A 27,948-nucleotide genomic window follows, 5' to 3' on the forward strand; every position below is an offset into this window, starting at 1 on the left:
TCATTCGGGCATTGCGATCTCAACCCATAATTCCAATGGGCGCCGGAGACTCCGGGAACTGTGGGATAGGTACCCATAGGCACCCATAGTGCAATGCGCCGGAAGTCGACGCTAGCCTCGGTACTGTGGACGCGGTCCGCCGACTTCATGCACTTAGAGCATTTTATGTGGGGACACACACAGTCGGCTGCATAAAACCGGTTTCTATAAAACCGGCTTCTATAAATCCGACCTAATTTTGTAGTGTAGACAAGCCCTAGGAGGATGCAACGAAAGGGCGGTAGTGGTGGGCGGTATTGGGCCGTAGCTCCTATTAGAGTTAATACGGGAGGGTCAGGGGACATGGTGAGCAGCTGAAAACTTCAAACCAAACCAACTCTGCGCTGCCCCGCCCCTCCCCTCTTCACCCCCCCCCCGCCCCCTTCCTTGGAAGTTCGAGCTGCGCTGCCTGCATCAGCAGCCGGGCTGTCAGGAGAAGCAGCCGAGCAGCAGCAGCCGCCGCCACCGCCCCTGGAAAGTTGTTCCCCCCGCCATGCTCCCAGCCCGCTCTGCCCCCCCACCAGCCATGGGCTTTGACCTGGATCGCTTTGCCGAGCCCGTGGAGCCGGATCTCAAGTGCAAACTGTGCAGCAAGGTGCTGGAGGAGCCGCTGTCCACGCCGTGCGGGCACGTCTTCTGCGCCGGCTGCCTGCTGCCCTGGGCGGTGCAGCGGCGCCTGTGCCCCCTGCAGGGCCAGCCCATCTCGGCCAAGGAGCTGCCCCAGGTGCTGCCGCTCAGGAGCCTCATCCACAAGCTGGAGCTCAAGTGCGACTCCAGCCCGCGGGGCTGCGGCCGGACCGTGCGGCTCCACCAGCTGGCAGCCCACGTGGAGATGTGCGACTCCAGCCCGGCCCGGTGCCGCCACAAGGGCTGCCCGGAGGTGCTCAGCCTGAAGGACGTGGACGCGCACCTGCGGGAGAGCTGCGAGCAGCGCCCGGCCGGCATCTGCCAGCAGGGCTGCGGCTTGGTGCTCCTGCAGCGGGACCGGGCGGGGGGCGCGCAGCCGGGCGGGGGCACTGCTGCCTGCGGGCGCTGCGCAGCCAGAACAGCAGCTTGCCAGGCCAGAGGGCCAGCGTGGAGCAGGAGCTGAAGCGACAGTCCCTGAAGTGGAGCAAGAGGGAGAAGTCGCTGCTGGCTCAGCTCGCGGCGCTGCAGAGCGAGGTGCAGCTCACGGCGCTTAGGTACCAGGTGAAGTTCAACCAGTACATGAGCCACATCAGCAGCATCCCCAGGAACCTGGCCGGCAGCCACCCCTGCAAGGTGAGTGAAGGAGTGAGCGGGCTGGGGGCCGCAGGCGCCCAGCCTGGCGGGCTCTGAAGTGAGCAGCCCCCTTCCCCTCAGCCCGCTGTTTGGTGTGGTGTGACCCGGCTGCCTGTCTTTACACTGGGATCTCCTCTATGCCAAGGCTGCTCCTTGGAGGGTGCCTAGCAGACAGGGACGCTGGAACAATTTGCATAGTGGGGGTACTGAGAGCCATTGAACCAAACTGTCAACCCTGTATGTGATGGAAGCCACTTCAAGCCATGGGGTGCGGGAGCACCCCTAGTTCCAGCCCCTATGCTATCAGCTCATGGGCGATACTGCCAACGACCCTATCGACTTGAGACCAGATTCTCTGCAAGCCAAACTCTGCTGCAGTCAGCAGACCTACCCGAGCAGAGACTGGACCCTTTGTGGCATTTATTCCATCCCTACTTGTGTGGTCGCTTTTGGCAAATACAAATCGAGCTGACACACACTGTAGCCTCTGCCCACCACACTGTACCTGGACCTGGGATTGCACTTTCAGCCCCTGCAGTTTGGTGCGGTCCCCTAGAAAACCCCCAAAGGCAGAGAGGCAGTCAGTTAACACATGGCAGGTTAGTGCCACTCTCAGCAACCTAAAACCTAGCTCTCTCTTGTTGTGCCGATGCTTGAAAAGTCCGGAAACAGTTAAAGTGATGTAAATCAAACTTTTACATTTCAGCCCCCCATTCATTCAGCCTGGAAAACTCGTCATCTTTTAAGAGCTGTGAAAGCAGTTTCAGCAGATTCTTTCTGGCTCTCTCATTTTCTTTAAGAGTGCAAACGAAGAGCCTAAAATGCAGTCATAAATTACATGAGTCTTTTTAGGTTACGTGTTTCATGTCTCCTTTTGTAGTTTAAGAATCTGGCGGCTCTAAGGGTTGCACACCAGCAGCCTCTGGTAGTTCCCAGTGACTCAGTTTGGATGAGGATCTCCTGTCAGGTTTGTCTGGAGTGAGAGGGAAACACAAGTGAGAGGAAAGGGCTTCAACTTAGCTGACAATAAACAACTTTGAATGCAAATCTTCCGGGGCAGGGTGTCCAGATCAGACCACAATTCATCCAGCTGGGTGTGACCTTATTAATGCTGGTACTGTGTTTTCTTTAGATGGGGTTCCAGTTTCAGATAGATATGGAGCTAACAGATATTTTTGTCTTATAATTACATTATTAAGAAGTAGCTTGGGAAACAGTTTGTTGTTTAAAAACATTAGAATAGTTTATAGTTTAGGAACAGTTCTGCAGGGACACAGAAATGTCTTTAGTTTTGGAGAAGGACATAATGATTGGCAGTTTTGACATTAGAGACCAGCGCTGCTGCTTCAGCCCTTTGCCAAGTCAGATGGCATTGCTTATTGAATTGCCTGCTTTTGATTGAATAAACAGACACATTTTACTGGTGAGATGGCTTAACATGCTAAAGGGTTTGTTCTGTAAAGCTTTAATTCCTGTCTGAAGGATTGCTGTGCAGAGTCTGACATCCTTGGTTGCAACCATGGTGAGAAGTGATTTAATAGAACTTAAGCGCCACTCAAGAGACTTTTCTTCCAAAATCTTTATTGACTCTTTTGAAGCAAAATCCAGAGGAAAAGATTTGCGTAGTCTGGCCGGCTTCTGAACTAGTATGATATGCTGAACTTCAAACTGCTATAAAAGAGACTCACATTTGGGGCACTGATTCAAGTTCATGCTGTAATATAAAACTTCACTGCCACAGTTAATAAAAATCTGTTTGGATATCAGAGTGCATCCACATTCATTATTATATTCTGAATATTTTTAAATGTACATTTTCTTTACTTGTCAAAATTGCTTAAATTTACCAATGTATAGAGAATAACAAAACACAATTTTACTTTACTCGGTACAGGCTGAATAAAAATTTTCTGTAGGGATTATGTCTCCTGAAATACAACGGCTCTTATATGTGAAAATTCAAAATAAATTAAATTACTATGCTAAAGAAAGGCCTGTGATAATCTTTTTCATTTTCTTTGTATGGTTTAGAAAATTATTTAACCATTTTTACCTAAGGCAGTAGGTTTTTTTTCATATATTATTATTCTTTAACTTTGGTTTCTTCACTATTTTTTATTGTGTGACTTATAAAATCACATCTAGGATTTTTGTGTGTGTGTTTTCTAGCTTACTTGCTTTACTTTGCTGTGAAGAAAAAAAGAAGAGAAAAAAGGTGTCTTCCCCCCCCCCCCCTTTGAATTGCTGTGGAATCTGTATAGAACCAGCTTGTGGAGCTGGAAATGATAAGAGGCAGAGATCTGGGTGAAATCCTGGCTCCACTGAAATCAATGAGAAAACTCCTATTGACTTCACTAGGGCAGGATTTCACCTCATAAGCTTAATATCTAATGGAATTAGTATATACAGGGATTTGTTTTAAAGGTACATAAACATTTGGGGCCTTATTTCAAGAGGTGCTGAGCACTCCCAGATCCACTAACTTAAAGTTTTGTGTGCTCAGCATCTATGAAAATCAGGTCCTTGGGCTCTTCAAAGTACCTGTTACATTTCAGTGGTATTTGTTTTTTCCATCGTGTAAACTCCTGTGTCATTTATAAGTATGTAGCACCATTTTAAATCAGAGTTTTCCATTCAGCTTGTTTGTGTTGCATTTTCCACAGTGAAAAGCTATAGAACATTGATACAGTCCCTTGAAGTATTCCTTTTCATGTAACATTTTTAAATTAGCATTTCACCCCTTTTTTCTTGGGGAGGAGAATCTAAGCCATTAACCATCATGCTACAAAGAGAAAATGATACTTTGGGATTCAATATTGTAGGAGGACGACCCAATCAGGTAATCACCAAAGTAAATATAGTTTTTCCTTTTTTCTAAAGTACATAGATACTTTTTTATTATCATGTGGCTATTATTAGTAATAAAAACAAATAGCTGGGGCCAGCTTCTGCTTTCAGTCACACCATGGATCTGTACTAGCTGAAAATGGGTACAGAATTTGGCCTGCAGATTTAAGATCTGTGGTTTTTTTTTTTTTTTAATCATTAGTTTTAACTATTTTTAGGACCCAGTCCTACGAGGCATAGAGTACCCACAACTCTAATGATCGGGTCCATAATACTTTTAGAACAAACCTGGGAGCTGTCTGTAGTCTGAATTCATGCCAGTCATCTGTACTTATGCAAGTTGCCCAGTTGAAATCAGTGGGACTATTCAAATGAGTAAATGTTGCAGAATCAAGCACCTGTAATTCTGTGAAAAAATACTTGATTATTTTCATTAAAGGGAAAGATCAAAATCTTATTCTGTAGCTGCACTACCTGCATCATAGTCAAAACAACTGTCTTGCTAGTGTATACATTCAAATATATATATATTCCACCTTCTTGTATCTTAAATCAGTCTTCTAGCATTAATAACTAGCTTAGATTTAGAAAGACATTTTAAAAAAAAAATCCTAAAATATTAATACCTGTTTGCTTATATAATAATGTATTAAATGGTAAAGAAACTCGCTAAACTGAAAAAATTGATAGTTAATTAAAAATGTTTCATAGTGTTTAGTTAGTTACTATGTACTGATCAGAGGTTTTATTTTATTTTTATTTTTTTTTTAAGTTGTAAAGCTGTAACCTGCTACTGCTTTTTTAGCAACAAAATATTGGGGGCAGGGAGTGTGTATGCTTGGTTTGCATGTCTTCTCCTTCTTTTCTAAAGCTATATTTAGTGATGCCAAGGAGTCTGCTCCCATTAGCACCAAAGCCCAAGAAGTACAGGGCCTGCTCTGCAGAATTTCACTGCTAGGTCTTGTGGGTAAATATGAAGTTCTGCAGGTGTCATATGCATTTTATAAAGAGTTCCAAAGTATGAGCTTGTAAGATTTCTTAAGTGAAAGGATGAAAGTCCAGGACTCTAGAAGACATGCATATTATAATACTTACATTGCAATGTATAACACCTTTTCATAGTCCTGGTAAATGAAATCCATAAAATCTTTATTTTGGATTGCAATGTGACTTCTTCTACAATTTAGGGCTGTGGAAGAACTTGGATTTTTGCATGAAGAAAGCAACTCTGTGTTTGTTTGATTTCCTGGGTTTTCTTGGGATTTCATTTTTTGAACTTCTAGATCACTGAAGTATTCACGTGCACATAACATATATTGAACATTTTTTAAATAGTAACATATTGAGGGTCTAGTTTCAATCTGTGAATGAAACCTTAAATTTTTCTAGAAAGTTCAAAGGGAAGTGATGAAAACAATCAAGGTTCTTATTATGCCTATTAAGAAAAAATAAGTAAGTTATAGCACTGTCTGTAATGGGGAGGTTATTGCTGATTGGGGAAAGGATGTGATTTTTGTGCAGAAGCAACTGCCATTGATTGTTGAAGAGATGGAAGTTGGTGGAGTTGTGAATTGTTAGGTGGAAACTTCTAGAAGGTGGGCAGGGCATCATATAACTTGGGTCTGTATAAAGCTGGCTACTTCATATTACTTTTCAGTCTTCAGTATTGAACTTAGTTTTTTCCCTTCTCATTCTAACTATAGTATATGTGAATACTACAAATAGGTGATTTGTGTTAGTGGCTACCAAATATCAATGTGAGACAGAACTGACCCAACATGCCTGAAGCTGAAGAAAATCCTAGGAAACAGGGATTGAATGGACTACAATAATTAAAATAGATCAGCGTTTCCCAACCAGTGTGCCACGGCACGAACAGGTGTGCCACAGAATTTTGGAAAAGTCACTTGTGCGGAGAAAAAAAAAATCTCATTTATTTTAATTTGCATTTTGTGCTATTGCTCTTCGGATGTATGCATGTGAGACAGACATTACACATGCTACGCTCAAATGACCTTGCTTTGCTCTTTGTGTGGTGTCACATGGTAGCTGTGTTTTCTTATCAACTGTTAAGTAACAGTGCTGAATTTTGATTTGAAGACTTGTAAATGGACGAATATTTGAAGAAAAGAGAATCTAGCACCTCCACATGAAGCTGAACATGAACCTAAGAAAGTCAAAGTGGTGAGCCAACGCTACGGTGAGAGTTATTTGCAATTTGGATTTTTATTTACAGCTGAACCATCTTGCTATCTTTGACAGTGTTGTGTGTGGGGGGAGAAACTCTCAAGCCATGCAGTCGTGCCAAGTGATGACACCTTACAAGCAAACATCCGTCAACAAGGGGAAATATTTTTTTGAGCGTTTGAAGGATCAAACTGAAAAACAAGTGCAAATGATGAAAGACTGTAGCAGTTTCTGGAAGCAAGTTTCGGGAAGCAAGCTACTTCGCTACTTGTAGCGAAGGTGAAAAAGCCCTTATACAGTTGTAGAAATACTAATTTTACCAGCATGCAAAGAAATGATGACAGTGACGTTAGGTGAAAATGCAGTCAATGAAATCGCAAAAGTTCCCCTTTCAGATAATATGATAAGTCGCCACATTGATGATCTCAGCTGACATTGAGACTGTGCTCTGAGAAAAATCAAATCAAGTGGAAAATTTGCATTGTGGCTTGCTGACTCAACAGATATCAGTAATCACACTGAACTCTTGGCTAATGTCAGGTATGTTGATGGAGATAGTATAAAAGAAATTCTTTTATTTTGCAGACAACTGCCAGGTCACACGACTGGAGAGGAAATCTTCAGGGTGACAGTGACCTGCCTTGAGGAGGGAGAATTGCACTGGAAAAATTGTCTTATTGTTTGCACAGACGGAACTGCCTCCATGACTGAAAAGACAAGAGGTTTGTAAGCAAGGTCAAAGAACAAAATCCAGATGTGCTGGTGACCCACTGTTTCCTGCACCATGAAGCTGTCGTGGCCAAAAAACTGCCAGAAGAACTTTCCTCAGTGTTAGATGGAGCAGTAAAGATCGTGAACTTAATAAAACCACAGTCCTTAAAATGTTGCCTTTTCTCGTTGTTGTGTGAGGAAATGGGAGCAGAACACCAGAATTTATTTTTTTACATAGAAATACGCTGGCTTTTCCATGGAAAAGTTTTCTCATGTTTGTATGAGCTCAGAGAGGAGTTAAAGATAGCTTTGGAGGAATCCACACACATGGACCTAATCGCTGATGTGGCACGGGGTGCAAAACTTGCCTACTTGGCTGATATATTCCACCACCTCAATGAACTGAACAGGAAAATGCAAGGTAGAAATGAGGCTCTTGTCTCTTGCATGGATAAACTTGCATGAGTTTAGATCTAAGTTAGCCCTCTGATGTGAAAAAAGTAGCAAAAGGCACAATAGAAATGTTCACCCTGGAAAGCACAGCAGATCCCATTGGCAGTATTTTGGTCAATGCCTTTTCTGAGCATTTGAAAAGTCTGGAAGAAAAATTCAGCCTATATTTTCCTTCAACCTAAAGAGAAGATTTCGACTGGGTCTGGGATCCTTGAATTTCCTCTGCAATGGAAAGTGCTAAGAATCTTACAATAATGACTCAAGAGCAACTTGCTGAATTAAGGATGGACCCCTCTTTTAAAATTAAGTTTGGCAATACGCCTGTGGACTCATTCTGGTTGACATTGGCAGATGAATACATGGTAATCTCCATTTTGTTGCCATTTTCAACAACGTACCTGTGCAAGTTAAGTTTTTTCAAGCCTGAATTACATAAAAAACAAGCAAAGAGAGCATATGAGATCAGTGGAGCAAGAGCTCCGAGTTGCACTGTCAACATTTCCTGCCGGGATTGAGCGATTCTGCATATCAAGGCTAGCTCAAATTTATAATGAAAAGTAAGTTTTGTTATGATGATTTTAGCGTGGGGCTTTGGTGCGCCACAGAAATCTTTTATTGAAGTAAGTGTGCCTTAAGACTGGAAAAGGTTGGGAAACACTGAACAAATACTATTATCTAATATAAAAATGTAAACATTGTGTCAAGAATTGTTGAGTAACAAGATAGAAAGGGTGTGTGCTCATCTCAAAGTGCAGGAAATCATTTTTTTTTTCAGGTTATTCAAGGAAAATGTGCATTGCATGAAACTTGGTTTAATGAAGTGAAACAGAATGCTGATTGGTCCTGCAAGCGACAGATTTTTGAGGACAAAATTATGTTCTACTTACAGAATTGCAAGCTTTTCCTTTTGGATAACCTGTGCCTTTCTGTGTCTGAGGGATAAATATACTTACATTTTATGTGTGTTGTGTTTCATAAAACAGTTGAAAGTTTTTTCACTGTTTTTTTTTTTCTTCCTTCCCTCACCTGAAAAAACCAAACCAAACCCATAACAACCTCGTTATGATTTATCTTAGCAGAAAAGAAGTTATTTCAGAGGGCTATGTGTGGGTTGTATGTTTTTTAAAGGAGAAGATGATGTGGTATGCTAATAAGACTCTATAAGTGAGAACTTCACTCCTGCTCTGGACTTTTGAGGCTGCGGGCTCCTGGTTCTGGTGGTGGGAGAATTCTTCTGTTGCTCGCACTGTGGAGACTAGCCTCAGGCTGTCCTCCATGGACCCCATCACAAGCCCTGCCATAGGAGTATACTGGGGGCAGCAGGAGCGTGTCAGATACTGGGTTTCTGGGCAGCCCTGCAGCTCTTGTGCAGCCCAAGGAGGCTCTGGTAACTTAGGTCCCCAGCGCTGGCTAAATTATGCCTGGGGGAAGGGTGGGTGGGGGTGGGTGTGTGTGTGTGTCCAGCCATCCTGAGAGCAGCTCGGGATTGGGAGAGCATAAAGGTAGTTTAAAGCCATTTTAGCCCCCTCCTGCCATCTTGGACTGCGAGTTCTTTGCTTCCCCTTTTAGAACCGAAGCACAAACTCTCGCCCCATGAATGCTGAATCCAGGTGGCAAAGACTGCCAAAGGATTCTGTAGGTCATGTACCTATGTTGTCTATTTAGGCTGTACCAGATTCATCCCCTTACTCTCATCAGATAGTACCTTACTTTATAAAAAGTCATTGAATAAGGTGCAATTTTATATGAGTAAAAGTATATTTATATTAGTAAAGTTATATTTTTCGTATCTGAAGGGGACCCTCAGTAGAAGTCTATTTGTTTACATTAGACCATTTTGAAACATTTTTGGACCTGTTCATTTTTGGACCTCTTTTTAGGATGTGAGGCATGAAAAATCGAGGGGGTAGGCAGCAGGTGTTGATTTACCAGCACTTAATTTAGAGCAATACTGTCGACTTGAAATCTAGTCGGAATGAAAGCTCTTCAGGACAGTAACTGTATATTTGTACAGCACATAGCACAGTGGAGTGTAATCTTGATTGTGGTTTTGCTGTAAGAAAGACCCACACAAAGGACCCAATCCTGCGAACACTTACATACATGAATAGTCCCATTGGTCAGGGCCTAACTGACAACATACAAAGTACTGTAAAAAAATCTACAAAATAAAACAAACTGGGAAAATAGTCTTTCAGACATTTTTGTTGTTTGGAACATTAAATAATAGGGCTGTCAAGCGATTAAAAATTGTGATTAATCGTAAAATTAATTTTTTTAGTCATGATTAATCGCTTGATTAATTGCACTGTTAAACAATAATAGAATACCATTTATTTAAATATTTTGGATGTTTTCTATATTTTCAAATATATTGATTTCAATTACAACACAGAATACAAAGTGTACAGTGCTCACTTTTTATTTTTGATTACAAATATTTGCACTATAAAAACCCAAAAGAAATAGTATTTTTCAATTCACCTAATACAAGTACTGTAGTGCAGTCTCTTTACCATGAAAGTTGAACTTATGAATGTAGAATTATATAAAAAAAAACTGCATTCAAAATTAAAACAATGTAAAATTTTAGAGCCTGCATGTCCACTGAGTCCTACTTCTTGTTCAGCCAATCGTTCAGACAAACACATTTGTTTACATTTGTAGGAGATAATGCTGCCTGCATCTTGTTTACAATGTCACCTGAAAGTGAGAACAGGCATTCTTATGGCACTGTTGTAGCCGGCATTGCAAGATATTTATGTGCCAGATGCACTAAAGATTCATACAGTAACTCCTCACTTACAGTCATCCCGGTTAACGTTGTTTCGTTGTTACGTTGCTGATCAATTAGAGAAAATGCTCGTTTAAAGTTGCACAATGCTCCCTTATAACGTTGTTTGGCAGCCAACTGCTTTGTTTACTGCTTGCAGAAAGAGCAGCGCATTGGAGCTAGTTGGTGGGGCCTTGGAACCAGGGTGGACCATCAGCCTTCCATCAACTCCCCACTCCCCTAAGTTCCCTGTGTGGCAGCCGCCCAGCAGGCTATCAATTGCCCGGCAGTCAGGGCCGGCTCCAGGCACCAGTTTGCCGTGCAGGTGCTTGGGGCGGCCACTCTGGAGAGGGGCGGCACGTCCAGCTATTCGGTGGCAATTCGGCGGACGGTCCCTCACTCCCGCTCGGAGCGAAGGACCTCCCGCCGAATTGCCACCGCAGATCGCGATTGAGAGCAGAGGAGTCCCCTAAGTGCCCTCTGCGAGCCTCTCCTGTCCCAGAGGGCCTCACCCAGTTGCCAGTGGCCTAGTGTCTGTGTCACCCGAGGCACCACCTAGAGAGAAAGGGAGGATTCAGTCAGCAGCGGTTGCTGATCTGCCCCATTCACCAGGGCTGCCATCCTGTGGCTTCAGCATTAGTGTCTGGGATGACTTGGGGCAAGATCTCGACCTCCCCGCAACCCACTTCACTGCTGCCAGAATCCCTCCTGCCCAACCCTGCTAGCGGCCCCTCCCTCCCCAACCTGGGTGGGGGTGGGAGAAGAGGGTTCTGAAAATTGAGCTGTGGTTTGGAGGTGGATCAGCTGTCAAGGGCACTGAGGGGGAGGTGGCAGGAGCTCACCCTTCAAGGAGGGGGTTTGGCACTGGAGGTTACTAGAAAGGACAACAAGACTCCATTCTGGGGGTCAGGAGGTGAATCCATCCCTCAGTGGTGGGCAGGTGCTGTGTGGAAATGCTGCTGGTTCCAGGTGCTTTTAATTCCCCCTGATTCCTCGGGGCGTTTGAGTCTCTGACAGGTTCTCGTTCCCTTGCAGCAGGACGACGTCACGGCCAAAGTGATGCACGAGCTCCGCATCATCCAGCACTTGCGCCAGGTGCCTGAGGCACTGCAGGGGCTGTGCCTCTGAGGCCATCAGCAACTCCCGCTCCCTGCTGCAGGTACTGCTCTGGCTCACTGTAAATGGGGAGCTAGTGGAAGGGGAAATGGAGCCCCCTGGCACTCACTAAAAGGGAAAGTGGTGGATTCTCCATCTCTTGATGTCATTGAATGAAGACTAGATGCCTTTCTGGAATGTGTGTGCCCAAAAAGTAACTGTTGTACTATACAGGAAGCCGGTGATCATGCAGGGGGTTAGATTAGATGCTCTAAAGGTCTCTTCTGGCCATCAAGTCTACTAGTTTTGGAAAAACTGAGTGTAGCATTGGGAGCAGTCTTTTATGTTTTACTGTCTAGCTGGCTTGCTTCCTAGAATGAACACGCATTGAGTGGGGTGATCCACAGGGAGTAGCTCAAACCTTCAAAGTGTCTGGCCAGCAGCAGGACATTAGCACTTCTGGGGAGGGGTGTGTGTGGCAGTGACATCACAAAGGCCTTTTGCAGGACCTCCGCCTATTGGTCAAAGGTGGTGGGGAAGTGGTGACCTCACAGAGAAATGCTGACATCAGCCAGGCAGGATAGGGGCGCAGGGCCAGGGAAACCTCAGAGACCCCTGTGGCTTTGCTTCAGCAAGTCTCCTTCTCGAGGTCTGTCTTTGAGGACTGAGAGAGTATTAGGGTTCACGTACGTGAGTGCGAGGAGGAACCTCTTTTGAGCTGTCTCCTTTCCTTTTACTGATTTTACTAGAAAACAGACATACCTGTTTAGAAGGTAAGAGTCTCCGAGAGGTTTGGAACCTGTTCAGTCTGATCCACCTGGTGCCAGCTGAATTCTAGGCATGGAAAACATTAGTTTAAGGTGGCAGAATTTTATTCCCCACCTGGGATTTTGTCCCATACAATCACTGGGGACATTAGGGTTTGTCCTTTTCCTTTTACCTTTTCCTCCATCCCTCCTTCCTTTCTCTTCATCTCTTCCTTCTTTTGTCCTTTCTCCTGTTCCCCTCCCACCACCAGGATGGTTGAGGCGGGCTGCCTCCAACTGGCTGTAGGGTGTGCTGCTGCAGGGGCTGTGGGTTAGGAATGTTCCTCTTGGGGAGGCAGAGGCAGAGCAGAGAATGAGCTTGGTTGGAGTCAAGTTCTTCTAGTCCTGGTTAAGTGGTGACTGGGCTGTTAAGGGGACCATGCTGACCCTCCACACACACACCCTGTCGGGTGCTGCAAGGAGGTGAAGGAGGAAACGGTTGGCACAGAGATGAAGCAGACTGAAGTAGGGACAAACACAATGGTGGAGCAGTCCATGGTGGGTTCCTGTGCACTGCCCTGAAGGGAGTATAGAGCATGGGCATGGGGAAGGCCAAAATTCACATCCAGGTAGATCATCAACCTATTCCTCTGTCCCAAGGGCCAGGAAGGCCTCTGGTTTTTGCTCTCTTTGGTAGCTGGAGCTGCTCTGATTTGGGGGTGGGGTGGGCAGAGGTGGGAACAGGCCATAGGATTTAATCAAGTGTCAGGGGGAGACTCCCCCTCTGCGGGAGATTATGTTGCCCCTCCGTGGGGAATCCCTTGCAGATGCTGGACTCTGCCAGGAAGCCCAGCTCCCATCCCTAGCGCTTGTCTGTTCCCTACCTGCTGTGCACCAGGCCCTCTGCAGAGAGCTGCTCTGGGCAAGGACTGCAGAGCCAGCTGTCATCCTGGCAGGTTCCATAACCCTGACCCATGGTCTCCCTCCGCTGGCAGGCTCTGAAAAAGGCCTGCCCAGAGACATGGATGCCATGCTGAAGAGCTTGCTGACAGCAACCCCCAGCACAGACAATCTCCAGCACATCTTGGAGGTGAGCATAATGGTCAGGGGGAGCAGGAATTTTACCTTAGCCCTGGGGAGGCCTGGAAATGAGAGACTGGATGATCCACATTTCCATTGTGTCCTGCTACCTGAGAGCCATCCGTGGTCAGAGCAGTGAGTGCAGGGCAGTGTTGGGGCCCTTCTACCTTCAGGGATAGAGGGAAGGCGCTGGTGCTCGACAACAGGGCTCTTCCTGGTTCTGTTGAGCACTAACTCCAAGGCCCCAGGCAGGCTTGTGGAGTGAGCATCAGACCCCTGTGAGGTCCAGGAGAAGGCCCTCCGAGAAGAGCACTGGCTCCTTCCTAGGAAGCTGCTGAGATTCTCAAGGAGGGATTCATCCCTTCTCTCCCATGGACACAGAGGATTGTAAGGAGCAGGGCGTTGTCCTTTATCCAACAGAGACCTGTCCTAGCTCTCACCCACAAACCTGGGAGAGAGCTGGGCACTTGACCGGATCCTACCCCTGCACTTGCCCTGGTACGCTTTCTTCTCCCCTCCTGCCCTGGCTATTAGGCTATGGCTCTATGATCATGAAACAAACAGGAACTTCTTCTCTATCTCTAAGCCAAACTGGTTTATCAAGTCTGACCCCTCAACATATTTCAGGGGGCGTATTTCCAGTACATGTATAGAACTCATTATACCCCACTCAGACCTGGTCACGCGGATTCTGCCGCGTTTCTGCGGGCGATCTGACAGTCCCGTGCCTTCGACATACCTGTTGCTGAATTGCCACTGAAGACTGCCTGCGCTTGCTGCGCTGGTGCCTGGAGCCGCCCCTGCAGGGCAGGCAGCCCTATGAAGTAGTGCAGCAACTGGCCTACTCCCACTGCATGTGCTCTAACCCAACCAATATCCGCCCACCTCCAGAGCTCTCTGCCATGGCTTCTAATCAGAATGGACCTGTCTGGCTCCCCAGTACAAGAGAAGGGACCAGCCCCTTCACCAGAGCCTAACAGGTCCTTCTTTATTTGATAGAGTTACAGGGGAGGGTTGAGGGTTGTTCCTGGGCGGCTAGCGTGGCTGTTTTGGAGCTTTGATTTAGTGCCTTCTTTTAATGTTTTATCTTATCCAGAGTATCTGGAGAGACATTTCCCTCCGTGCTTTACATACAATTTTATTGTAAACCCTCAGTTGAAGAGTGTCATGTTCACAGTCATATTCAGGGAAGGGCAGAGGCTGGTGGCTGAGGAAGGTCTCCCAGCTTCAGAACGGCCAGGTCTGCTTTTCAAGTGAACGTATCAGTATTTACGACTGCATTGCCCCCTAGGCACGTGTGATAAATGAAGGCGGGGGTAGCTCCCTTTTATGGACACCCAGCCAGCCAGTTAGCTAGCTATAAAATCCCTGTTAGTAGCTGTTCTCTACTTGCTTTATCTGTAAAGGGTTAAAAAGTCCATAGGTAAAAGGACGAGAGTGAGCACCTGACCAAAAGAGCCCATGGGAAGGCTAGAACTTTTTAAAATTGGGAAAAAACTTTCCCTTTGTCTGTCTGTGTTTGTTCTCCTGGAAAGCAGGGACAGGGCTGGAACTAGGCTGTAAAAGCTTGTGCCAGGTATGAAAATCATCAGATCATACCTAGAAACTACTCTTTTGAAACCCCAGATATGTAAATAGATCAGGAAATGTCTAGGAAGACGCGATTAGGTTTATCTCTTTTGTTTCTTTATGGCTTGTGGACTCCTCTGTGCTAACCCCAGGTGCTTTTGTTTTGCTTGTAACCCTTAAACTGGACCTCAAGAAGCTATCTTGATGCTTAATCCTTGTAATTGTTTTTTTTTAAAACCTAGCAAAAAGCGTAAGTTCCAGATGTATTTTTCTTTCTTTTTGTTTTTAATAAAATTTACCTTTTTTTAAGACCTGGATTGGATGTTTGTGTCCCTAAGAGGTTTGTGCGTATGTTGTTTAATTAGCTGGTGGCAACAGCTGATTTCCTTTGTTTTTTTTCTCAGCTGTTCCCTGGGGAGGGGGGGTGAAAGGGCCTGAGGGTACCCCACAGGAAGGAATTCCCAAGTGTGCCTTTCTGGGCTCTCAGAAGGGGTTTTTTTTTTTGCATTTGGGTGGTGGCAGCATCTACCCATCCAAGTTCAGAGAGAAGCTGTAACCTTGGGAGTTTAATACAAGCCTGGAGTGGCCAGTATTAATTTTTAGAATCCTCGCGGGCCCCCACCTTCTGCACTTGAAGTGCCAGAGTGGGGAATCAGCCTTGACATGGTGGCAGAGCGGTGGGATCATTTTGAACCAGAAGCACAGACCTCAGGATTTTAAAAGGACACATTTTTTCTTTTGGCAGCCTGCAAAGCCAGGGAGGTTCTTTTCTTTTCTTTTCTGCCTGAGGGGGAACAGGCACAAAAAGGGTTCAGCCTGCAAAGCCAGGGAGTCCAACATGCATTATTTTTTCTAGCTTCGTGGCAACAAACTAGCCAGGCTAGAGTAGGGCAGCCCTGTGCATGAGGTTGAGGTCAGGCACCAAAACTCTAGAGCAACCAGTCTTCCCAAAGTGGCACGCCACGGAGAAGACAGACCCAGACCAAGCCCAGACCTCCAGCTCCATGATGGAAATTCAGGGAGGGGATGAGGGAATGGAGAATCCCAACTGAGATCCTGGTGCCAGGATGGAGGGATGCAATGAGGGGGGAGGGGCAATGGCAGAAACCCATCCCAAGGTGGCTCCTTGGGAGGAAGAGGAGCCAAAGGGGTCGTCAGAGAGGCCAGGGCTGGGAATACATGAACGGACCCCTCAGATCGCCTCCTGTTGCAGCAAGCAGGGGTCACTGCACAGATCTGCCCTGATGTCACCTCACCTACTGCCATGGATCCATACGATTGGTGCTACACTCTGGCTTTGGAACAGTCTCTCAGGAAGTCCTTTGATGTGCCAGACCCCCTAGAGGTCTCACTGTTCCTGCAGGGTAAGAGACACGGCTTCACTGCCTCTTCTGACTGGACCTCTGGGCCTTCAGCACTCCTGCTTCACACCAGGAGCAGTGTTCAGCGAATCCAGCTGCGATAGACTCCTGATGGAGACTTGTGTACACTTCAGGGATTAAGGCACCTCACCAAGCATTTGCAGTGACATTCAGAGCATTGACTAATTAACCAGGCTGACGGCCTGTCCCAAATTGGGCAGGACAGTTCCGAAATGCAGAGTTCAAGTCCCGGTCTGAATGACTCCAGGACAGCATCTCCCTCTGGGTTATTTGTTGCTAGGTTTCAATGCCAAGGCAATTGAGTTTGCCATCTTCAGTTCAGCAGGGGGTCAGGGTGCAGGGTGCGGCAGGGGGCTTAGGGCAGGGGGTTGGGCTGCAAGAGGGGTGCAGGGTGCGGCAGGGGGCTCGGCAGGGGGCCAGGGAGCGGGGTACAGCAGGGGGTCAGGGTGTGGGGTGTGGCAGGAGGCTCAGGGCAGTGCGTTGGGGTGCAGGAGGGGTGTGGGGTGTGGCAGGGACTCAGGGCAGGGGGTCGGGGTGTAGGAGGGGTGCGGGGTGTGGCAGGGACTCAGGGCATGGGGTCGGGTGCAGGAGGGCTGCAGGGTGTGGCAGGGGGTTCAGGGCAGGGGATCGGGGTGCAGGAGGGGTGCAGGGTGCAGGAGGGGTTTGGGGTGTGGCTGGGGGTTGGGTGCAGGAGGGGTGCAGGGTGTGGCAGGGGGTTCAGGGCAGGGAATTAGGGTGCAAAAGGAGTTCAGGGGGCGGGCTCTGGTCCGGCGCACACCGGGGGCAGGTCAGGCTCCCTGCCGCACCGCGCCGCTCCGGAAGCGGCCGGAACCTGCGGGAGGCGGGGCACAAGGGTCTGTGTGTTGCTGTTGCTTCAGGCACCGCCCCCAGCAGCCCCATTGGCTGGGAACGGGGAACTGCGGCCAATGGGAGCTGCAGGGGGCGCTGCCTGAAGCAGGCAGGCAGGACGCCTGCCCTTCCCCCGGTGCGTGTCGGGCCGGAGACGCTCAAGGTAAACGTTGGGGGAGGGTGGGGGGGCCATGAGGAGCTTGCGGGCCGCAGAAAATACCCGGCCCATGGGTCGCGTGGATTACAGACCCCTGGATTACAGCATGACGGTGCAAAACTCATTGGTCCCAATGAAGGAAAATCACTGTATAAACAGGGTGTCTTGCCATGAAACTTTGGGTTTGTCCTGCCAAGACTTCCCTGGGGCATCATGTCGTGACCAACAGAACCTGGCTCCTACCTACCCATGACCAACCTAGCTGGCCACTAGATTGATCCAGACTCTGGACTGGTAACTATAACATCACCTGGTGGGGTGTGTGTGTGTGGGGTGATTAAATACATATGCTAATTGTTGTATCTTTAATAAATGCGGCGTATTGCCTTTTCCCCTGAAACAGATCCCGTGTGCTTCTTATAAGCATAACAGGGTGGGGTACCTTACCCTTAGCAACCCTAATCATAACTCCAAGTGGCCTACCTACAGGAACCCTAATGCTAGGTCAGGGAGCCATACCCATAGGAATACTAAAACTAGGGCAGGGAGCCCTAGCCATAGGAACCCTAACCCTAGGTCAGAGAGTCCGAAGCACAGGAACCCTAACACTAGGGAGGGGAGCCCTAGCCAGAGAAACCCTAACCCTAGCCTGGAGAGCCCAAACCGTAGGAACCCTAACACTATAGTGGGGACCCCTACTCACAGGAACCCTAATCCTAGGGTGGGAAGCCATACCCATAGGAACCCTAACCCAAACTCCAAGTGGCCTATCCATAGGAACCCTAACCCTAGGTCAGGGAGCCATACCCCCAATGGGTATGGCTCCCCACCCTAGTTTTAGGGTTCTCTTCTGTAGGGATCCCCGTCCTTAGGTTAGGGTTCCTATGGGTACGGTTCCCCAGTTTAGGGTTAGGGTATCTATGGATAGGTCACTTGGAGTTAGGATTACGGTTCCTATGAGTAGGCTACTTGGAGTTAGGGTTAGAGTTCCTATGAGTTGAGCTCCCCTCCGTATGATGAGGGTTGATATGGGTTGTGCTCCCCGCCTAGGTTTAGGGTTCCTATTGAAAGGGCTTTCCACCCCAGGGTTAGGGTTTATATGGGTAGGACTCCCCACCCTATAGTTAGGTTTCTTGTGGGTAGGGCTCCCTGCCCTAGGGTTAGGGTACCTATGGGTAGGCCACTTGGAGTTAGGGTTCGGGTTCATATGTGTAAGCCACCCCAGAGTTAGGGTAGCACTGGTGGCATTTTACAACGCTGAGAATGAGGCTCCCATCTTTAATTTCATGGCCTCCTTCGCCACAAAGAAGATCTTTCTTTTCTTTGCAGTGTGGGGTCCCAGAGACAAGATCAGGCTGGCTCCCCCAGATCCAGAGTAACCTGCGGCCAGCACTCCGTTCACCAGCATGTATTTAGCCCCAGCCAGCCCTTGTACCATTCCCCTCCCATCTGAAGAAACAGGGCCAGCAGGTTAGTGCATTGGGGCCACGCAGGACTGAGGGGGAAGAGCATTTTGGGGGGCTGGGGAGCTGCCGGCAGCTCCAGTGCCTCTGATGAACCTGGCATTGCTTGTAGCTCGGAACAGAGGCCCCTACCCTGCTGATGCCAAGCACAGCATCCCAGAGGTTCAGCCATGCCAGTTTCCCTGAGCATATTGCCCTGGTGCTCCCTGCTCTGCACTGGATCCCCCAGAACGCAGTCTGTGCTGACGCTCCCAGGCCCCATGGGACGGGGTCTAGCTCGCTGAGATACACCTCTCCCTCACCCACCTTGGGGTGCCTGCCGCCAGAGCTGTGAAACCAGCAATGGGCACTGCTGATCAGTGACCACAGCAGCCAGGCCCAGCCTGGGGAGCTCACCATGGTGAGAGACACAAGACCTTGGACCTTATGGAGCTCAGAATTAAAGCCAGACGCTGCTTCTCTCGGCAATAGACGCACCCGTACTCATATGCTCACACATTCACACACACGCTCACACTGACATGTCCCCCTGCCCCCACACACATTAAGGACTGGTCAACATCTATCCGAGTGATTGAGTCCTGCATGCCAGATGGGCGGGGAGTGATATTACTGTGATAAGAACATAAGAACGGCCATACGGGGTCAGACCAATGGTCCAACTAGCCCAGTGTCCTGTCTTCCAACAGTGACTGGTGCGAGATACTTCAGAGGGAATAAACAGAACAGGGCAATTATCGAGTGATCCATCCCCTGTCATCCAGTCCCAGTGTGTTGTGCTACCTTAATAGTCTATCAATGTAGGATTTTAATGAATGGTCTGTTTTGGGGGGTTTGTTTGATTGATTGTTTGTTTTAGTGCCTCAATTCAGTGGGGAGAATTAAATAATTGTCGCAAAACTTGTATGTATCTTTAAAATGAGCTAGTAAGAGACCTTAAGGAGAAGGGAAACTGATCCTTGGTTTAAATGCATGAATCTTAGATTGCAGAGAATAAACATGTTTTTGAAAATTCACTCTGATGATGTCAGGCACTTTTCTAAATATATTATCTAATTCCAGGCTCTATCATGAGTCCGCAAAGGTGTACAAGATGGAGCAATTCTATTGGAAAAAGGCAAATATAGTGCCCACCTTTAAAATGGGAAGAAGGAGAATGTGGGAAACTACAGACTGATCAGCCTCACCTCAATCCCTGGAAAAATCATGGAACAGGTCCTCAAGAAATCCATTTTGAAGCACTTGGAGGAGAGGAAGGTGATCAGGAACAGTCAACATGGATTCACCAAGGGAAAGTCATGCCTGACCAACCTGATTGCCTTCTATGATGAGATCACTGGCTCTGTGGATATGGGGAAAGTGGTGATATATCTTGACTTTAGCAAAGCTTTTGATACGATTTCCCACAGTATTCTTGCCAGCAAATTAAAAAAGTATGGATTGGATGAATGGACTATAAGGTGGAGAGAAAGCTGGCTAGATTGTTGGGCTCAACAGGTAGTGATCAACGGCTCGATGTCTAGTTGGCAGCTGGTATCAAGCAGAGTGCCCCAGGGGTCGGTCCTGGGGCTAGTCTTGTTCAACATCTTCATTAATGATCTGGATGATCGGATCGATTGCACCCTCAGCAAGTTCGCAGATGACACTAAGCAGGGAGGGAGAGTTGGATATGCCGGAGTGACCTAGACAAATTGGAGGATTGGGCCAAAAGAAATCTGATGAGGTTCAACAAGGACAAGTGCAGAGTCCTGCACTTAGGATGGAAGAATCCCATGCACCGCTACAGGCTGGGGACCAACTGGCTAAGCAGCAGTTCTGCAGAAAAGGACCTGGGGATTACAGTGGACGAGAAGCTGGATATGAGTCAGTAGTGTGCCCTTGTTGCCAAGAAGGTTGGATATTAGGAAACACTCTTTCACTAAGAGGGTGGTGAAGCACTGGAATGGGCTACCTAGGGAGGTGGTGGAATCTCCATCCTTAGAAGTTTTTAAGGCCCGGCTTGACAAAGCCCTGGCTGGGATGATTTAGTTGGGGTTAGTTCTGCTTTGAGCAGGGGGTTGGACTAGATGACCTCCTGAGGTCTCTTCCAATCCTAATCTTCTATGATTCTATAACTATTGCTTTCCCCAGACTTGTGGGCACTTAGCATAGGATTTTGGTGTGCCACAGAAGCATTCAGAGGTGGAGTAAAAGCTCCTGGCAAAGTCATGTTGCACGAGTTGTACCCTGGTATGAAGGCCATTTAACTAGACCTGCCTGTTGAGGTCTTACTAGACAATGTCAACATTCAACTCCAACAAGAAGCTAGTCCTTACTTTTGCAAAAGAATCTTTCGTCTGTTATACAGTTTGTCCTTCCATTCTCCCTCTCCAATTCAAACCATGCCCTGCTAGTTAAAACCCCAGAAAACAGTGTCTCCCATATTTCTGGGTAGGAAGTCTTCATTTCAGGCCCACTGAGAGAATATCGTGGCCTCTCATGATGCTACTAAAGTACTCTTTGAAAGGAGTCATGCCAGTCTTCTGGGAGAGCATGAGTAGTGATAACATCTTGGTGCAGCTGCTCTGTAGGAGATGTAAACAAACAAACAAACAAAAAGAATCAAAACAAAAACAAACAAAACCCTGACCTTTCTCATAAAAATAGGGGGTTTCCCGAGTGCCCCAGCCAAAATGTCCCCACCTTTCACTTGTAGGTGAATGAGTGTGTTGGCTGTTGTCTTCCACCCCAGAAGTGGCTGCATTTCAGAGGTACTTTCCTCTTCATCTAGAAAGGATGGGGTTATATTATACTTTGAATATTGTATGGTAAAGAGCACTTGGATGGGTGTGGCACTCTGTACCCCAAAGCAACACCCTGGAACCCCCATATTCACCAATGTCAGGTAATTATGATAGGTTTCATACAAAGCATGCCATATAAGGTATCATATAAAAAGTCATGATCTGCTGATACCCATTGTTCTGTCCAAATCTGTATATCATTAGTGTGTATAAGTTATAAGATGATAAGATTTTTCTGTATGGTTGTTACCAAAATACGTTACAAGCCGAAGAGTCTCTGCGTCCAGGTGGGTGTTGACTGCCCATTAATCAACTGTGTGATGCAACTACACAACGGAAACTGCTCGATCACTGTGATTTGGGGACTGCTTGATCACTGGGACTCAGCAAAGCCCATCAGGACATGCCTGGGCTAGTGTCTGTGAGGCCCGTGGGCCAAGGGTATAAAACAAGGGCAATAGCATCATGTCTTGGCCTTTCTCCCTCCCCCACTTACGCCTGAAGCAATGAAAATGCTGGAAAGGCAGAAGACTTGAACTGAAGGAGATTGATCCCCAGTGAAGCTTGTGTATTAAGAACTGTAACTTCCAGTTGGGTGAGAAAACTACTTGATCTAAATATTGCCTAGTGTTACAAGGTTTAAGATTTAGATTGTGCACTTACTTTTTATTTTCTTTGGTAACCATCTCTAACTTTTTATGCCTACCACTTATAATCACTTAAAATCTATCTTTCTGTAGTTCTGTTTTCTATTTTACCTAAAACAGTGTATTTTGCTTGAAATGCTTAGGAGTTCTCAGCTGAGTTACACAGGCATATGCATGTCCTCTCCACATTGAGGAAGGAGCGGACTGGGTAGTAAACCTACATTGGTCAGGCTTCTGACCAGGTCTAGACGGTACAGCTCTGGAGTGCAAGGCTGGGGAGAGGGGGGGAGTTGGCTGGTGCCTGTCTGTGATTCATAAGTGTCTCTCTGAGGATTCATGCAATCTAACTGGGTGTGGAACTCCATATACTGGTGGCTGAGTGGGGCAAGGAGGGGTTTGCTGCTTGTCACTAGCAAAGCGTTGTGAGAGACAGATCAGGCTGGAGAGTATCCCAGCTCCAGGCTGTACCCTGGGGATCATGTCACAGTGGGATCCTTTATCAGTGATATTTGAAAGAGAGGCAACAGACAACAACAGTCATTCTGCTGATGCTGCAGTGATTTTGGGGTAATGGGATAGTTTGTCAGCCATGCACCTATTCCCCTGGCTGTCAGGCCAGTAGGCCAGCCATAAAATGCACAGGGTAGGGAGGAAATTATCAGGGGGTAGCCGTGTTAGTCTGTATCCACAAAAACAAGGAGTCCGGTGGAACCTTAAAGACTAACAGATTTATTTGGGCATAAGCTTTCGTGGGTAAAAAACCTACTTCTTCAGATGCATGGAGTGAAAATTACAGGGTAGGGAGGAATCTCTTTATCTCTTGATTTATAAAATGCGCCTCCCAAGCAGCTTTTTGGAGCTGGGCAATGTCTGCTTGTATGTCTGGGAAGCACCTAGCACATTGTGGCCTGTCGGTGTATGTATGAAGATTAAAACATACGCTGCTCACTGTCTGCTGCTTTCTGCAAAATGCTGCTAATTGCTGCCTTCCTCTCGCTCATTGAATAGATGAGCCTTATGCACTTCCTGAAGGTCAGCGGAACAATTCTCCCTAATCTAAGGCACCCTAGCTCTGTGCGCATTTGTAACCAAAGTCCACTTCTGAGGCAAAATGTTCATTGACTCTGTGGGCTCAGTTTAGAACCGATTCCTAATGACTTAGCAGGGAAGACGTCCTGTGGTAGCTGGTAATGAGACTTAAAACTGCTTCTCTGTTTCTGCAGATCTCTGTACTTGAGCTCCCTGATGTTTATATGCAGGGAAAGATCTTCCTGCAACCAGACTCCTTGCGTGCTGATGCCGTCGAGGTGGGCTCCCCATCCCAGATCCGACACATCGGAGACCAAGGTCACTGAGGGACACAGGCCTGGGAACGGGATCCCCTCCAACACCGATCGGGGTTCCGTCCTTCACATCAAGGATGCCAGGATGTGTGATGGGTCTGTGACCACCTGGTCCAAGTCATGCCTGCCTGGCACATAGACTGAAGCCAGCCATACCTGCAGCGGTCTGAGACGCAGACGCGCATGCTGGACACGTAATACATGAACCCCAGACAGTTCACCCAGGCCAGCAGGTGGCTGAGTGGGACTGGCGGCTGGGACCCTGGCTGGCAGCAGGATGAGCAGGCTGAGCGGGGCCGGCGGCCAGAACTCTGGCTGGCAGGAGCCGGCAGACGGAACCCCAGACCGGCAGCGGGCTCAGTCCGCTGCTGGTCTGGGGTTCCGGCCACTAGCGCCTGCCAGCCGGGGTCCTGGCCGCCGGCCTGCTCAGCCCACTGCCGGCTGAGTGAATGGAACCCCAGGCCGGCAGCGGGCTCAGCGGCGGCTGGGACCCGCAGTCTGCCATTAAAAAAAAAATTGGCTCGCATGCCACCTTTGGCACGTGTGCCGTAGGTTGAGGACCCCTATTCTAGTGTATACTGTGTGTACTGTACTTTATGGAAATTTTCACTATACGCGATTTTCCTCTTTCACGCTGACTTTCGAACCTAACCCCTGCGTAAGATGTGACTCCGCTGTAGTGTAAAAAAATTTTTTTAGGCACTGCTTTTTGGCGCCCCCAAATCTTGGCGCCCTAGGTGGTCGCCTAGTTCGCCTAGTGGTTCCACCGGCCCTGCTGAGCGTGAGCCCTAGTTCCAGTTCTTTCTTGCCGAGAGCAAGGAGGCAGGAAATGGGGTGGGGGAAGGGGACTTTGTGCTGTTTCTTTTCACCTGTGTTTGCTGAAATGCCGATTTTCTGTGTGTTCTTTTTCCCCCCACTTGTCCTCCATGGACTCTGGTTACAACTCATATGTGTGATGAAGTGGGGAGTTTGCATAAAGTTTTGTATGAATGCTCCATGTGCCACTCAGCAGGGTCTCTAAGCAGCTGCTCATTGCTGCCCATTAAAGCTCCTTCCCCTTTGGGTCTCTATGTTCTGGGGCAGCTGCTCTCCTCAGGGACACTGCGCCGGCTTAGGGCAGGTGCATGGCAAGGTGGAGATTGTAACTTCTTCATCACAAATGTAAATAAAATTAATCTGTGACAACCAGTGGCATTGGGCTTGTTTCTTAAAGTGCAGAATAAGACATGGACACGCTCCACCACACGCAGTGAAATGAAGTGCCCCTTGTGACCAGGTTGGGCAGTACATGGTGAATATCTCTCCCATTGGGACAGTGACCCTTGCTGGCCAAGTGGGATAGTGCCCTTTGTGTATCTCCATGTGGTGTCCAGGTGTGGCAGTGTCCTATGTGCATCCCCACCACCCCCACTGCAGGACATAGATCAGCGGGCATGTCACACGCCCCGTGAGTGCCCAGCCCGGGCCGGGGAATCTAATGATGCAACCACCGGACCAAATTCAGTGATGAATCCTGGTCAGGTGCCACCTGAGGCAGGTTGCGCATATGCTAAGAACCACAACCACTGTGCCAGTGACCCCTGGTGGCCAGGCAAGCGAGTGCCCTGGAGGTGCCTCCCTGTTGGAGCAGTGACCCCTGGTGGCCAGATGGGGCAATGCCCTGTATATATTACCCCCACCCACACCCCACCATTTCTGCAGCGACCCCTGGTGGCCACTGAGGGCAATTACCTGTGTGATCCACCCCCACAATTGTGGCAGTGACCCCTGGTGTCCAGGTGAGGCAGCGTCCTGTGTATATCTCACCCACTGGAGCAGTGCCGTCTGTGTATCCCACCCTCAACTCAGTGACTCCTGTTGGCCAGGTGGGGTAGTGCCCTAGGTGTATTCCCCAACCCAACCCAAGGTGGCAGTGATCCTAGGTGGTCAGGTCGGGCAGTACCCTGGGTAATGTGGCAGTGACCCTTGTTCCCAGTGTGTATCACCGCTCCGCAATGGGGACTTGTCCACTGATGCCAAAATGGGGCAGTACCCTGTGTATATGCCCCCAAATGAGGCAGTGACCATTGCTGGCCAGCTGGGACAGGGCACTGTATGTTTCTCCTCCATTTGGGCAGTGACCCCTGGTGGCTAAGTGAGGCAGTGCTCTCCAGTTATTACCCCCCCACACACACAGATAGTGACCTCTGCTGGCCAGCTGGGGCACTGCTCTCTGTGTATCTCCATCAATTGGAGGACTGTCCCCCCAAGTGGCACGGTGTGGCAGTGCCCTATACGTATCTGCCCCACACTATTGTGGCAGTGCCACCTAGTGGCCAGGAGAGGCAGAGCCTGCATGTATTCCCACCCCATCATTGCAGTAGTGACCCCCTTGGAGCCAGCCAAAACAGTCCATGCTATGTGGCCTCTGGTGGCCACTAAGGGCACTGGCCTGTGTGAACGCCACCACCACCACCGTGACAGTGCCCTGCATGGATTCCTATCCCACCACTGCATTAGTGACCCCTGGTAGATAACATAGTGCATGCTGTATGACCTCTGGTGCCAGGTAGGGCAGTGGCCTGTGTGAATTACCTCCCCCGACAACCATTGTGGCAGTGCCCCCTGGTGGCCAGGCAAGGCAGTGCCCTGAACATATTCCCCACCACCGCTGCAGTGCTCTCAGGCGGTCAGTTGTGGTAGTGGCCTGTGTGTACCCCACCTGTTGGGCTGTGACATCTGGTGGCCAAATAACACAGTGCACTCTGTGTGACCCCTGGTGGTCATTTAGGGCAGTGGCCTGTGTAAACCCCCACCAATGTGGCAGTGCCCCCTGGTTGCACCACCTCTGGGTTAGGCACTAGGGTTGGTAATACGGGTGCGGATGGGTCCACACTGTACCCAGAAGCACTGGAATGGCTGGTGTTCTGGGTAGAGGACTCCACCTGGTATTTAGCTGTGACACTTTGAGCACCTTTACCAGCCCTTTAGAAGAGCCCTGCCTGGCTCAAAAGCTTGTCTCTCTACCCAAAAGAATTTATTCCAATAATAGATATTACCTCCCCGCCCTGTCCCTCGGCATTCTGGGAACATGTGAGTGGCCACCTTCACTGCCTTGGTTGCTACAGCTCTCCAGCCCCCCTCCACCCGCCAATCCTCCCATCTTCCCCTGATCCCAACCTCCCAGGGCACCCCACCCAGGGCCGGCTCTAGGCACCAGTAGGGTTACCATATTTCAGCAAGCAAAAAAGAGGACGGGAGGAGCCCCGCCCCATCCTGTCCTAGCCCCACCCCTGCCCCTCCCACTTCCCCCCTCAGAACCCCGAACCCTGCCCCCGCTCCTTGTCCCCTGACTGCCCCCTCCTGGGACCCCTGCCCCTAACTGCCCCCCAGGACTCCACCCCTTACCTAAGCCTCCCGGCCTCTTGTCCTCTGACTGCCCCCTCCTGAGACCCTCCCCCCATCCTAACTGACCCCCTAGGACTCTACCCCCTACCTGTACCCTGACTGCCCCAACCCTTATCCACACCCCCACCCCCAGACAGACCCCTGGGACTCCCACGCCCCATCCAACCACTCTCCACCCCCTGACAGCCCCCCCCCCAGAACTCCCGACCCATCTAAACCCCTCTGCTCCCTGTCCCCTGACTGCTCCGATCCCCCCCCCAGAACTCCCAAACACCCCCCCCGCTCCTTGTCCCCTGACTGCCCCCTCCTGGGACCCCTGCTCCTAACTGCCCTCCAGAACCCCACCCCCTACCTAAGCCTCTCTGTTCCTTGTCCCCTAACTGCCCCCTCCTAAGACCCCCCCAAATGCCCCCCCAGCACCCTACCCCCTACCTGTACCCTGACAGCCCAAAACCTTATCCACACTCCCACCCCCAGAAAGCCCCCCCCGAACTCCCGACCCCCCCCAGTCTCTTGACTGCCCCCTCCAGAACCTCCGTCCCTTCTCCGACCCCCTGGCCCCCTTGTTGTTGGCCTTTGCCTAATGTCTCTGTGAGCTTGCTCAGGAACGGCCTCGGCCGTTCGTCCAGGCAGTCTGGCTGGCAGGGGAGGAGGAGCGAGGGAGGAGCTCCAGACTGCCGGAGGCGATCTGCGAATGTAGGGAGGGAGGGAGGGAGGGAGTGATCTCTGCTGCAGGGGAGAGGAGGAGGGGCTCTCTCTGGCTGTCGGAGCCCCATGTAAGTGGCACCATCCGGCCAGCTACCCTGTTAGCCGCGCGCGCTCTGCATGGGGGGGGAAGTCCGGACATTTACAAATTCCCCCTGGACGCTATTTTTAGCTCAAAAAGCCGGACATGTCCGGGGGAATCCGGACGAATGGTAACCCTAGGCACCAGCAAAGCAAGCAGTTGCTTGGGGCAGCAAATTTGCAAGGGTGCAAGAATCCAGCATGGGAGCTGAGAACCAACAGGGGGCCCTGGGAGCTGTAGTTCCTTAGTTAGCTCCCTGCCTATAGAGCCAGCCCTGGAGCAGGGAAAGAACTACATTTCCCAGCATTCCCTCAGCCGCAATTAACAGGAAAGGGAGGGGGAAGGAGTGTGGAACTGAAACCTCACGCTGCAGCTTGCTGTGAATGGTAG

General features: G+C 49.0%; 1 protein-coding gene and 1 pseudogene across 1 annotated transcript in view; both read left to right on the forward strand.

Annotated features, from left to right (window-relative positions):
- The window catches only part of LOC135887695 (class I histocompatibility antigen, F10 alpha chain-like), a 201,739-nt gene that overhangs the window by 70,385 nt on the left and 103,406 nt on the right, over window positions 1-27,948 (forward strand). The window lies entirely within an intron of this gene.
- LOC135888099 (E3 ubiquitin-protein ligase PDZRN3-B-like) lies at window positions 566-23,396 on the forward strand (annotated as a pseudogene).

The sequence above is a fragment of the Emys orbicularis genome, chromosome 13 (assembly GCF_028017835.1).
Source record: "Emys orbicularis isolate rEmyOrb1 chromosome 13, rEmyOrb1.hap1, whole genome shotgun sequence".
Lineage (NCBI taxonomy): Eukaryota > Metazoa > Chordata > Testudines > Emydidae > Emys > Emys orbicularis.